Here is a 15,328-nt window from a genome sequence, read left to right on the forward strand (position 1 = left end):
GATTTCACCTGCTAGCATGATTTCACCATATTGTAAATTCTGTAGAACATAAGTTCCTTAACTCTAACAAAATACCCAGCTAATGCTTTTGGAAGGGCAGAAGCCCTGTTCCCTGTCTTCCTCAGTTCCACAGAACTCAAATTCAAGTCCCAGTATCTGAGTGTGTATATGTATAATTTATGTGTATCAGTAAAAGCATCATGAAGCAGAAGTATGAGTGAATCTGTAAATATAACTGTATTATGGAAACTTTTGGCAGTGGTTTCATTATTTCTCATTTCAAACTTTTTGAAAATGCTACAGAGAAATTGAGGAGTAAATGGAAAGTTTCTGAATGTTTATTTTCCTTATACTTTAACTCTTAGATTATTTCGTTGTAAGAACTGTGACAGTGCAAAAACAAATAGTATGAAGGGCAAGATGTGTGAGGAGTAGCTGAGGTTCCCTGGTTTGTTCAACTGAGAGGAGGCTGAAGGAAGGCCTCATCATTAAGGACTTAATTTAGTAGTTGGGTAGAGATAGTGATAGGAGGATGGTTGGACTAGATGATCTTATAGGTCCTTTCCAACCTTATGAACTTATGAACTTATCATGGCTTACAGTTGGACTCAGTGATCCTTATGGGTCCCTTCCAATTTGGGATGTTCTATGACTCTATTATTTTTAGCATTGCTTTTCTTTGTGTACTGTGAGTTGGATCCTACTCATTGTTTTCCTCATATACAAGAAATCTAGTACACTTTCAGAAAAAACAGAAGTTTAAAAATAAGGAATTGATTTTATTTTAATACAATTTTTTGAAAAATATCTGCTTGATTCTCAATGTATTTTTGCATTTTGCAAAATTAAGATATTACTTAAATTGATTATGAAAACTCTAAAACCAGATAACATAAGAAAGAACCAGAAAAAAGTGAAATCTACCCTGTTGTTACCAGCTTGGCATTCAACAGTTGATTTTTGCAAATCTTCAATTGACCTTGACAGGAACCTTTTGAGTGTCAATGAGAATGAATATGAAGCTCTGTAGCTTGAAAGGAGGAACTCCTGTTAAAGCACAGGCTGTTCTTTGCCAGGCTGGGGAGCAGCTCTGATCAAAGAGGCCTAGTGGTCTTGGTGGACCAGTTTGTTTGATCGTTTTTCTTCTGGTATCACATCTTATAACTTGTCTTATTGAGAAGAAAAAAAAAAGTTTTCAGACTGTGGATCTACTAAAATGTCTGAATCAAGGAATGATCAGTGAAAAGTCTTTCAGAAATGATACTGTGGAATAAACTACTACTGAAAAAAGGTGAGGTTTCTACTCACGATTTTCTAGTCCTGGCATAACGTGGTACTGATAATTAGCCTGACAGTTTCTGAATCATCGCTGGTCTGTGTCTGGCCAGGAAGGTCCATGCATAAAGATTGCTTCGACCAATCTACATCTGTCTGCAGAGTTGAACATCAATTATCGTATCTGACAAAGAATAAGCTGTTATAATAATAAAAGTTATATGGGAGGTCTTAAAATAAGCTTTCTCCCTGGGGATTGGCAAGAGAGGCTGACTGGCTTTAACATAGTATACTGAAGTGCATTCCTGAATTGGTTTCACCTTTATTTCAGAGGAACCAGAAGGATAATCATTTAATAATTTCGTGTAAGTGTTGTCACGATCAAGAGAAGAATGTGATTCATTTAAATTTGGAAGAGGATCTCAGTGACTGCTTTGCATCAGTAAACTTCAGAGTGCTCTGTAATTCGTCATGCTCGACAGCAAGAAAACCAGGTTGAAGGAAGTGCATGTATAATGCTGTTAGAACAGTTTTGAATTTAGCTGAACTTTACTCTTCAGTTCAGTGACTGGTGTGACATTAAGGACACAAGAAAGGTCAGTTAAATGGCAACATCAAAAAGTTTCTTAAATTAGAAGATGGCTTTTGCCTGTCTTCAGGCTGCTGGTGAATCCTTTGCTAATTATCGTGGTGCACCAATAGACAAACACTCTATTCTATTTTTTCATCTGTTCAAGATGTAAAAATATGTACTTTCAATGTTCAAATTATTTGCAGTGGTAGAGCAACATTCCCGAATTTCCATCATGATCAAACAGAAAACAGATTTTTGAAAAGGTGTTACTTAATTTCCACACGTTCTGAAAGATGGAGGCTTTGATTTCTATAAAGGTGTTTATGGTACTACTTAAGATTTGACCTCTACCTTAATGCTACTATAAGCCAAAATACAATTAATATTTCTTTCTGGCAATAGGGCCAGCAGATCAGTTGTTGCTCAGGAAGGGAAGACATTATACATATGCTAAATATGAGCTCCACATTTTGGGATTCTGTTTGTACCAAGCAGGGTTAAAGTCTGTTAGATAAAGGAGCTGTAAGTGATAACTTGAAGTGCAGAAATAAAAGACTGTTTGATTTACTTAGTATGACCTACAAGATTTTAATCTCAATGGATTTTCTTCACAAAGTGTAGACAGTTTGGCATATATTTATTCACTACACCCAACTCTTCTTCATGTAAATGGTGTTGAAAATTCTTGCGAGTCTGGCAAAATTCCAGTATTAGCAAAAAGATAGAGAAGCACCTTGACTCTTTGAAGATCAAACAGTAAAGAATAAATGAGTCTTTTTCAAATGCCCACAGATGGAAATTAGCCCTGATCACTTATGGATGAATTTTAGCAGAATAGTGGCATAAATTAAAAATACCAATAAAATGCTATTCAAGTGAGTTAATCAAAGGTATCAAGGCCAACTAGTTCAAGAAAGAAAATGAAAAAGAATAATTCTATAGGTGACTGCTGATATAACCTGTTGCAATTAATACACTTCAGTGCCCTTGATATGCCTGCATTTGATGAATGTAGTGGTAATGATTACTGAATCTATCAAAAATAAGCATATTCGTTGAGGCTGTCTTTTGAATTTAGAACAACCATAACAAAAAGTTAAGCAGTTAGGCTAATTTGAGGAACCTCACCACTGCATTAGTTAGTAGATTATGATAAAAAAAGAGCACTTAGCAGAGTAGTTTCCCCAAGTCCCTAAAAGATCCTTACACATCAGTTCATTTTATGAGCTAAACCCATTGAAGATGGATTTTGCCAGTGTAGGTGTGTGTGACCACTATGATAGACTTTTCTGAGCATCAATATAGATTGATTTATTCTAGATAGTGCACCTCAAACATTACCTTTGTTCCCCCAGATTAAAAAGTCAAGATACTGCTTGGAACTACTTTTTGATTTCTGTTAAGCGCCATTTTCCCCTGCACTGTGGCAGCTCACATAGATGAGAATCTGTATGGACAAATTCTGAAAAGAACAGTTAAGTGCTCTTTAGAAATTCTTTCTCAATGATAGTTTTCATTTTTGTTATTCAGTATAAGCTTTGATCTCTGTAGATCAACTGTGAATGGATGACTCTGTGGATACATACTACATCTTAAAGCTGATTCTGTTCTTTGGGTACTGAATCCATAGCATCTTTGCCACTGACATTTATCACAATATAAATACAAAACAATTATAACATATTAAAATTACTATTATAATGATAATTAAAAAAAAATGAAAGAAACTTGACACACAATATGAAATCCATAGAGTCCCTCATAGTTCATTGCTCCAAATAATTGCACCTTAGTAGTGTAGTTTCATTATCTAAGGAAAGGTTCCATAAAATATAACTTTAACTACTTCACTGTTGTCAGTTTTTTATTTACTGTGAAAGATGCTTACATTTTATTGGTTTGTTTATTTTTGGGTGCAGTCCCCTTCTTGTCTAAGCCCCTCAAACCATCTTAATTTTAAGTTTTAATGGGCAAATTCCCAGCTTTCTGATATTCTCTGTTAGAAACCAGTCCCAAGTCTGTCATTGTGATGGTAAGGAACAGAGTCTTTGGAGAGGAAACATCTCATTTGCAGCGAATTCCTGGATGGCTTTTCTTAAATTGGTTCTTCCCCAGGAGTAGCTTATAAATGTGGTTATTCATTTAAATAGTTTACTACTGGGAAAACAAAGCTCTATAAAGCACAAGATCTCATTTGCAAAGGGGGTCCTGGGGACTGAAAGACATGTGCCATGTGTTGTAGTTTCCATCTTCTGCTTTTTCTGCCGTTAGGAAATAATTTGAAAATTACCTAAAATAGGAACAATATTCTCAATGGCTAAACAAAAGGCTCACATCCATCTCCACAGCAGAACCCAGAGTGCTAGCCTTCAACAATGGTTACTGTAGTCCTCAGAAGAAAGGACCTGAGTGGTGAGAGGACCAGCACAGCTTTTTCCCAGGAGGTATGTCATGCACTGTGGTTGAGGGAAATTCTGGCTATGTGTCTGCTAGGAGAAAGAACATGCCTGGGACCATTCTTTGGTGATGAGAGTATCAGACGTACCATATGTCCAATGTCTATGTCCACGTTCTGAAACAGAGGCTGCTTCAAAAATATCTTTGGAAAGTGTCTTAGCTGCTGCTAAGTCTTGAGTCATGACCAAAGTATGTTAGGGATCAATCTAGCAATTTAGCAATTGACTTCTAGTACAACTAGACTTTTGCTTTTAGAGATCCCTTGCAATTATATAATGAAATATACATAAATTATAAATTATATAATTTTAGAACAAACTAAATCTTTGCATCATTCATATTTAGCTAGTATTCCAAGCATAAAAAGGCTATGGAAACAAGGCTTTCTTCATACATCTAAAATCTCTTGGAATTGTTTCTTGGATAGCATGAAGAATATCTTTCAGGAAACGCACTTAAAACAGTCACAGTAGTAATGAATAGCCCTGAAAATAATGGCCCCCTTACTAATGATACTCCGGCACTCTCTCTTTTCATATAACGCGTGCTTGAAACATCAGAATAATGTTTTGAATGGTATGAGAATGTTCCGTATTTGTTGGAATTGCACCTGATATCATCCCAAATTTTAGTTTTATTAGCAAACAAAGTAAGAAAAAATTCTCAGAAATAATTGTATGCTATTCTTTTCCAGTTATACTCAGTGCTGTCAATGAGGCCCTTGTGCAGTCTGTGTTTGGCTGAATTCTCTTTGAAGAATTTAAGAGACTTCAGAGGCATTTCTGAAAGCATTTAGATTCAATACAGAGTGCAGAAAAGAGAAAGGAGGTTCTTTCCACTTGATTTTGATTCTCCTTTTGTTCTGTACTGTAACATTTATCGTTTGGTAAGTAGCTTAAACATTTGGTAGATGTTTTACTAGGCATACTATTACAGCTAAAATTTAGTATTTAAAATTTAACAATTTTAATATCATACAGAGAATAATTTGTGTTGTTATGCATAAATGAAGATGACAAAAATCCTTTTAAGATAAAGTAAATAACTTAAATGTATGCATATTTCTCCCATTTATTCCTCATATTTTCTGTCATCTATTTTATCATAAATACAGAAACTAGCTTTGATCCCTAAAGTAAGCAGTCAAATGTAAGAATGCAAAGCATACTCATGGATTTCTGAAATTCTAGGGAAAATTTTAATCTAGATTTTCTAAATGGAATCACAGTTATTATATTCAAGACATGATTTTTATTTATTTTTCAGCAGGTAACTAGGAGAGGTGAGATGAAGTTTCATATATTTATGAAAGCAATATTTTATCATTTTGATATTTGTCTTCTCTCAAAGCGGTTTCTGTTAGTGTCATGTACAATTAGGTCTGATTATTAATGGTTTCATGAAAACATTTTTCCCCTTTCCTATTTCATTGTTCATTCTGTCTGGAAAGGAGATTTCTCACACACACACACACAAAAAAAAAAACAACAAAAACAGTGGCCTGAATATAATTATATTTTAATTCTATCATATGCATAGGTTTTAGATTTCAGTTGATTTCTTTTTTTTTTTCTTCCTTCTGTGATCCAAGGGAACAGAATCTATGCTTTCTCATTTTTCCTGTCTTTATTACCTAATTGTTACTTTCTGTTACAAGTTGTCATTCTTGAGGCGGTACTGAGGCCTGTCCTGTTCACTGTCTTTACTGATGACCTGGATGAGGGGATTGAGTGCACTCTCAGTAAGTTTGCAGATGACACCAAACTGGGAGGAAATGTCAATCTGTGTGAGGGTAGGAAGGCCCTATGGAGCTATCTGTACAAGCTGAATTGCTGGGCTGAAGCCAATGGAATGAAGTTCAACAAGTCCAAGTGCCAGGTCCTGCACTTGGATCAGAACAACCCAAGGCAGTGCTACAGGCTTGGGGCAGCGTCTGGAAGACTGTGTGGAAGAAACTGACCTGGAGGTGTCAGTTGATGCTCAGCTAAACGTGAGCCAGATCTGTGCCCAGGTGGCCAAGAATCCCAATGGCCTCCTGGCTTGTATCAGAAATAGTGTTGGTAGCAGGATCAGGCAGGTGATCATCCTCTGTACTCAGCACTGGTGAGGCTGCGCTCTGGGGTCTGTGTTCAGTTTTGGGCTTCTCACAACAAGAAAGACACTGAGGCCCTGGAGCATGTCCATAGAATGGTAAATGAAGCTGGTGAGGGGTCTGGGATTGATCAGCCTGGAGAAGGGGAGGCTCAGGGGAGTCCTTATTGCCCTCTACAACTGCCTGGTAGGTGATTGTGGCAAGGTGGAAGTCAGCTTCTTTTCCCATATAACTAGCAATAGGACTAGAAGGAATGGCCTTAAGTTGTTCCAGGGGAGGCTCAGATTGGATATTAGGAACAATTTCTACTGTGAAAGAGTGGTCAGGTGCTGGAATAGGCTGCCTGGGGAGGTGGTGGAGTCACTGTACCTGGAGGTGTTTAAGGAACATGTAGATGTGTGAACTAATGGATACGGTTTATCAGGAAATATTGGTGATAGGTTGTCAGTTGGACTAGATGATCTTAGCGGCCTTTTCCAACCATAATGATTTTATTTTATATTATTATCATCATTGTCATCATTTATCTATTTTTATTTTATATTATTATCATCGTCATCGTTTATCTATTATATCTGAATAAATATTCAGCAGGTTCACTTTCTCTTACCCTTGTTGTTAGTAAAACACTTAATGCCACAGTGACCAATGGAAAATCATTGCATCTGACACCTGGCGACAAAAGAAGCAGGGAGAGATCCATGAAAAATGCCTGCAAGAACCAAAGCACAGTGTAGATGGAAATGATTCACATCTCTGCAGTGATTCTTCAGTAAAAGGTAGCAGAGCAGAACCGGAGACCATTGTCACTCATCTTGAATTCATTTTATCTGATCTCTAAAGTATTTCCCTGCTTCCCACTGGAGCTTTGAAATGGGCTGCATGTCTGAGTATTGCTTTTTTTTTTTTCTTTCTTTCTTTTTTTTTAATTCCAAAAAAAGTGAGAATAAAAAAAGGCAGCTAACAGAGAAGCTGCAGGCAAGTAATGCAGAAATAAACCCGATTTGGCCATCTGTCCGTCCATCCATTTAAAATTTCACAGGTTTTTGTACAAACTGATTTAGAATAAAAGTTTGTCAAAACCATGTAATGATCTTAAGTTCCTGCATCACTTAAATTGTTTAGAAAATGTTGATAGACATCAAAGCGTCCATATTTTAATAGAGAAACAAGTTGCATTTAACACAGCTGCTGGAAATGTTTTGCCTATTTCTATGATTGTTTTACTTGCTTTCTTGAAAAAGGCATATATATATATATTTGGTCTTCTGCTATTCATCCATTTATAGTTCTAGTTAGTAAATTTGGTCTATCTGACTCCCATTGAAGTCTGTGAAAATCTGCTGATGACTTCCAGTGGAGAGAAATCAGATCTTTTGGCCATCATCTTACAGAGCTCATGCAATTTGTTCACAGACAAGCAAATTTAAGCTTGCACAGATAAAAATGTGCTCGGGCTGAGTGTGTTTTCCTGGATTGCAGCTCCCTTCCAGCACAAACAACCACAACCTTCTTACAAGCTGTTTTTTCTTGATTTTAAACCACTGCTATGTCTATCACTGTCATTATTACAAAAAAATGCTTTGAATTTTCCCACCCCTCTGATTGAAACCTTTACCAGCATTCCAGCTCATGCCTTCAGGAAAAGAGACTTGGGATCTGCATCTGATTGTTTTCTGATATTTTTTTTCAGCTTCAGCTGAAGTCAAAGGTTTTGCCACTGCTGAGATACTGACCCAGGATCTTCACAAGTTTAAATTACATTTCACTGGGGAGTGGATTACCTTGTTAAATTCTCTGGGAAAAGTGTATGCATTTTTATAGCTGCTGAAGCTCCATACGTGTTACGAAGAATAGAACAGCTGAGACTTCCAAGAGTTCAGCCAGACTTCCTTTGTTGTTTATGGGAGCTGCCTGTTGCTGCCAACTTCAGTGACTGAATTTTGTATCCTTCAAGAAAATGACTTCTTATAAAACTTTTAGCCATGTAGAAATAATGTCATTGTTACTTTGCACTACCACACTGCATAAATTTTATTATATGATTTAGGCTAAGTACACTGTTGAAAGCTTAAAAGGGAGCTGCTAGAGCCAGTGGATCTGAATTTTTGCTGTAGAAGCATTAATTTCATGCCCAAAAAGTGACAGACAATGAGGGCTGGCAATTGTAATGCCATAGGAAAGTAAAGAACGGCGCATTTCTTGTTGTACAAGTACGATGTAATCTTTTTATGCTAAGTACTTGGCTTGCAGATGCATACAGGAGCCCCTGTGCTTGGATGTTAGAAGAATAAGCCTTCCAATCATGGAACAGCTTGGGTTGAAGAGGACCTCAAAGATCTCCTAGTTCCAATCCTTCTGCTATGGGTAAGGTTGCTAACCACTAGATCAGGTTGCCCAGGATCCTATCCAGACTTGCCTTGATGCCTTCAGGGATAGGGCATCCACAGACTTTTCTGGACAGCCTGTGCCAGTGTGTCACCACCCTCAGGCTTGGATGCAGTACTCCAGATGGAGCCTTACAAGGGCAGAGCAGAGAGGGACAGTCTCTCCTGGCTCTCTGCTGACCACTGCTCTTTTGATGCAACCCTGGATACTGTTGGTTATCTGGGCTGCAAGAACACATTGCTGGCTCATGTCCAGCTTTTCATCTATCTGGACCCCCAAGTCCTCCTCCACAGAGCTGCTCTCAATGAGTTCTTGGGATTTTCTTGACCCATTGCACTTAGCCTTGTTAAAATAACAAACCATAACATAATCATAGCATACATTATGCTTCTTGATTCTACATATTGTAAGGTTCTAACCATAGAACTGCTGCAGAGAGGAGTTGAGAACCACACGTCCAGCACAGCCCACTCTGGATCTCTGGGGGTATCAGCAAACAGGGACTGAGGCACTGCTTTCCCACTTCTGACAGCTCCAAACATATTCCCAGAGGCTACATCAGAGTGAGAAGTTATGGACGTGACCTTGCTCATCATGCTTTGATTTTTCTTTTATGGCCACCAGTCAATTAATGACTGTGACTTAACTTATAAGATTGGTTTGTGTTGCAAGAATAACCAAATAATCCTCACCTTTTGTGAAATCAGAAGTTAGTTCTTAAATTGTGAGAGAGTTAATTTGTTGATCTGAAACACAACTGAAGTGCTCATTTAATATAAAACACTGTCTTGGCTCAGTCTGATAAACGCTAATACCTGACCATAAAGTGGGGTGGAGGTGTAGGAACATCCTGCAGCCAGGATGCCTGACCTAGTTATGAAAGGGCTGTGGATCCAGGAATTTTGGCAAGCATTGAATTCACTGTTAACTACTTAATAGGAGAGAGTATGTGAGAGCTAGAGATTTTCTTTTGGCATAAACATTTCTTAGGCCATGTTGGTGTTGTGTTGTAAGTCACGTGTGGTGGCATTGGGAAGGGGCAGCGAGGCAGGTGCATGGTGTGACCCTGAGGTTCTCATTTCTGGAACCACTTTCTCAGCATGGGCTGTGGATAACAGCAGTGTAATGAAAGCTGTCACCCTTTGCCCTGTGCGCCTCTAACCCTCAAATAATGGCTACAAATTTGAATTCATTCGAATTATAAGTTTTACATCTGCCTGGTTATAAATACATAAAGGAGCAAATCTGTTATTCAGTTGTGTTGAAAAGAAGTTGAAAAGCCCCTGAATTGAAACATGGTTGCCGTTGGGTAAGATACGTTTTTAAAGAGCATACTCTTATTCTAGTAAAATATCCCTTTTAACCTTCATTTTTTCCTGTCTCTTATTATTCAATGAGCAGCAGATGCTCACTTCACTAAAACCAACCCACTCTTACAATACTGTGTGTGTTACGCATACCTGTCTCCTCAGATCTGATCACATGTAGACAAGCTGGTTGCATCTAATGATCTGTTTAATCATCAAGCTCCCACATTTCAGGGCTAGGGCTTGCATGGAGCTCCCTGCATTTCAAGGAGGAGCATCAAAACCAGAATGGTGCTGATTAGGCTAATGAGTCCTGTAAACAGCCAGATACTTCTTCTGTATCAAATGCTTTCTGTATTGTTCCAAAAAGGTGAAGTAGGCTATTTCTGCACAGCGTTTCATTTGGGTCATGGGAGCAATTAACCCTCCACGTGGAGTCACAGGTTTGCTGATGTTTGTTTGAACTGAAACTCCTGTCCTCTGACTTAATTACTCTGCATTGGTTCAACAACCCCATCCTATGTTGGCCAACTAATGTGAATTTAACATTTTGCATAAAGCACAGCTATTCTGGCTGCAGCAGGGCTGACTCCAAAAGTGACTGTCTCCAGCCAGCCCCTTGCTGCTAATTTCTTCTCCTGATACCAAAGGTAATGGTCACGGCTCTCTGGGTTTTATTGTTTCTCAGAGTGATTTCCAACCAGGGTGAGAGATGATCTTACTTGAAACACCCTTAAGCCAAGGATTACAGACAGAAGTGGGAGAAGGAGCAAAATCTGAGTTATAGCTGGAGCTGATGATGCTGTCACAATGAGTGTGTGCCTGTGTCAGAGTGCTTTCTGAGGAAGTGTTGTAGGACAGTGGCATCTGTCCAAGATATATGTTGCTCTTTATTGATTTACCGAAGTCAGTATTATCAAGGTTTTATGTTTGAGTATTCCTGTTTATTTAAATATGAATCTACTTAGTGTTCACAACACTGTATGTTTATTTATTTTTCTTTTCTAAGGCTAGATAAAAGTGTGGGGCAGTATTCACCCAGGCTGATATATAGCATGGTGTTATTTTAGGACAAATGCTTATTGTTCAGCACCTACATAAGATCAGCCATGGCAGCTGATGGTTTAGAATTTATGATGCTTCATGTTGCGAATATAATTTCAGCTACAAAAACATATAAGCTCTACTTTAGTCTCCTTGTCTTTGCACATATAACTTTAAGTAAAACAAGAAGAACTCTAGGCTCATCTGACAATTCTATATCTTATTGCATCATATAATGTGGATTATATACGCCAGAGACAGCTGAAAAGTATAGTTTCCCTTCAGACCTTTGCCTTGACAGATTTGCAGTCTGCTGAATCCTGCAGAGAATTGAGGATGTGCATTACAATGCATTGTCTCCTGCAGGATGCCGTGAACTTTCAAGTTGTTTTCACTATGTAATTGCTCCAGTTTTTGAAGTCAGGTAATAGCAGTGGAAAAGTAAGTGATATATATATAAAAGTACAATTTATGAGCCATGTTTTCACATTTAGAGTGGAACACATAGTAAATCAGATCATTGTCTAGTTTGGTAATACATGGCATACTGTGCTGGGGTGTAAAACTAGAGCAGAGCACTTACTACATCTGGAGTGCTATTAGTTAATGGAATGCATATCACGTGCCAACAAAAAGGCAGCCATAATATATATAAGGACTAAAGTGGAATAGGGTGACATTATGGAGAAAAGCATGGTGCTTTTCACTTTGACACCTATGATGAAGTGGCCGCAACTCATATATTTAAACTCTTGTCACTCACCTCCTCCATGGCAGTAATGTTACTTATTAATTTATCTTCAGCATCAAAAAGATTAGTATTACAAATTACAAATATAAAAACTGTATATGGAGCTATATGTTTGAAGCCAGAGGTGGGTTTATCACAATTTTCTACTAAAGAAATCATGACCTCAAGGTTTAAAGCCAGAGTGAGTAGCAAAGTAAAGAAATTGTTTATTGGTGTGCTGCTGTTGGATTTGTCAGGAGGAAGCTGAGCATTTGTCTAAGTTTAACCCTTCCTGCACTAACATTGCCTAGGTTAACTGCTACTAATTTGGTACTGACTATTTAAGAGCTAGGATTTAAGAAATACAAGGTTTGCTGGACATTTATGTTTATGTTCAGGAAATTATAAACTGATGCACTGTGCAAATGCCAGTCATCCATCCACACCAGTTTGTCTGTGTTCCCACATTACATCTTCATTTTGAATGTCCCCCTAATCCTTAATTTATTGTTTCATGGCTGTCACATCAAGAAAGCACTACCTTAGTGCTTATTTCTTTTCTGTTGGATGCAAAGTGTTGGTAAAAAGCATCCCCCTCCTGAGGCATCTTCAGAGCTACTGTGCTTGGGCTCACAGTTGGTTCTTCAGATGAGTAAAGGACTTGTTCACCTTCTCAAAAAAACTTTCATGCTGTGAAAGAAAATCAGGTTTTAAATAACCTCACTTTCCTTTAAATCTCAGCTGAACTATCCCCATCATGTGGAAGGATCAATTCAACCAAATTTTCATATAGCATAAAAGATACGAGTGGTAAAGGGGCAATAGTAGTACTGATGACTAGAGCATGTTCCCAGAAAATGAATATGTTAAAAATAAATGAGCATTCAAGATGCCTTCAAAATTGCATGGTGTGATTATTGCTATAAGCCATTAACTTGAATTCATAGAATCATAGAATCATGGAATCACTAAGGTTGGAAAAGGCCACTAAGATCATCTAGTCCAACTGTTATCTACCACCAACTTTGACCACTAAACCACATCCCTAAGTACTACATGTACCCTCCCCTTAAACACCACCAGGGATGGAGACTCCACCCATTCCAATGCCTCACCACTCCTTTTGAGAATAAATTCTTCCTAATATCCAACCTGCAGCTCCCCTGGCACAACTTGAGGCCATTTCCTCTTGTCCTATCACTGCTACTTGGGTGAAGAGGCTGACCCCCATCTTGCCACAATGCCCTTTCAGGTACTTGTAGGGAGCTGTCTCCCCTGCACCTTTTTTCCAGATTGAACAAGCTCAGTTCTCTCAGCCACTCCTCATAAGACCTGTGCTCCAGTATACCTTCATAGTTTTGTTACCACCTTCCTACCTTAGTTGTTTTTTCATACTGCTATCTGAAATCTTGGGAAAAGAACTTTTCAGTTATGTATCTCTTTAAAAAAGCTCTAACATGATTTTAAGAGATGGAAAAAATGATACTATAATATTAGGACGGTATAAATACTAGTGCTTGTATGAATCTTCTTTATTCAGAGGTAAGCACTGATTCATTCTTATATTTATTTTCTTACCTGAAGAAGATAATACAACAATAAAAATATAGTACAACCATAAAAAAAACAGGGCTTCTGACTTATGTTTCAATCAAGAAGCTTCTGGAAAGAAAGCACAAATGGCCATTAAACACATGCACAACAGAGAGGGTAGGCCTAAATGATTAATATGCTCTCATCAGTGGGAGGGAGATAAGCAAAGCACTGTCAATGTCACTTGCTGTAGGATGGTGCCTGGCTTGTCACCACCTCTATGTGAAGAAATACAACTCCAACAGGCTGCAGGGAAGCCTATGTGTGAGGGTCGAGGACAATGCATTTACTGTGAATGTTTATAATTTCTCTGATAATAGATTGTCATGTTCAGTACAGAGAACAAAGAGCAACTCTCACCTTTCCTATTCTTGAATATCAAGTCACCTCATCCTGTGATGTACAAGGCAAAGTAATTGCATCTCGAATATGTGGTGCGTTTTTGTTTAGAAGGTTAGCACAAAATTGATTTATGAAACAATTTTTCCTGTTTATGTCAGAGAGGCCATTTTCTGGTAAATAATTAGATGTGGGTTTCTCTGCTGTGGTGACACAGACTTTTATGAGGCTAGGTACAGTGCTGCTTTCCATTACATAAAAGTTGGAGGAAATGTTGCCTGGATCTACGTCAGGATTTTTTCTTTCTGACATAATTTTAAAGATTGATTCTAGTTGATTTTGGAACAGTAATTTTTTGAACAGTGTTTACATGTGCCTACAGTGAAGTACAGTAAACAGCAGTCTTCTGCTGCTTTGGAGGTTGCTTCCTTCTTTTAATCTCAAAATCAATTACTTGTTCAACTCAGATCGATACATATGAGAATACCTGTATGTCACTTGACATAGAAAAATGCAGTTTTCCTGGTCCTCTAACTGCCACCTGGATTTCCAGTTTGGTAGTAGACAGCTTGGGACAAAACATTTACCTGGACTAGTGGCTTTCTTCCATCACGGTCATGTATTGGAAGTATCTAAGGTTGATACATGCTCTTCCTCCCTCCTGCACTTCATTTAGTGTAGAATTTTAGGTCATTTTTTTAGACTTTTTGTATCTAAAGTTACGTACATAAATGGTTAGTACTTTTTTCTAGGTATGAATTTTAATCTCATAAATACTGAATGAGATTCACATGTCCAGTATATTTAATCTCCTAAATTTGATATAGTGTTCTACATTTTATTAGACATAGATTTAAAGTGATATACTTTTAGGAAATTTATAGAGTATCCAATGAGTTCCTGAAAAAGTAATTCAAATCTCACCAAGTTTGTACAAGAAAAGCTTGTATACAAGAAAAGAGTAGTAAATGAGCTAATTATTTTTGATAGCTTTATACTTTATCTGATAATTCAACAGGCAAAATCTTCCAGGATATATTTGGTATGCTATTGAAATATTAACACTTTTTTTAAGTATATTTATGAATTTATTAGATGTACTGTATTGGAAAGGTGTTACAATTCGTTGAATAAACTGGAAGAAGTTAAACTAAATTTTGAAAGAAGTGTGGTGTTTAAACAAATATAAATCACGGTTTTCTACTGATTTAATTTTAGCTTCTTAGATTTTTTAAAATTTACTTTCACAGAATCATAGAATCACAGAATGGCTTGGATTAGAAGGAATCTTAAAGGTCATCCATGTCTAACCCACTGCCATGGGCGTTGTTGCCACCCACCAGCTCAGGCTGTCCAAGGCCCATCCATCCAACCTGGCCTTCAATGCCCCCAGGGATGGGGCATCTACCACTTGTTCGGGTAGCCTGTGCCAGTGCCTTGCTGCCCTCTGAATGACCCTTCCCCCTTCCATAGTGTGGACTGAAAATGTGCATTTTTGTTTGTTTGTTTTCAGGGAAAATGCCAGGAAA

This window comes from Cyrtonyx montezumae, unplaced genomic scaffold (genome assembly GCF_038088225.1).
Source record: "Cyrtonyx montezumae isolate F1298 unplaced genomic scaffold, pur_monq_1.0 scaffold_13, whole genome shotgun sequence".
Classification (NCBI taxonomy): domain Eukaryota; kingdom Metazoa; phylum Chordata; class Aves; order Galliformes; family Odontophoridae; genus Cyrtonyx; species Cyrtonyx montezumae.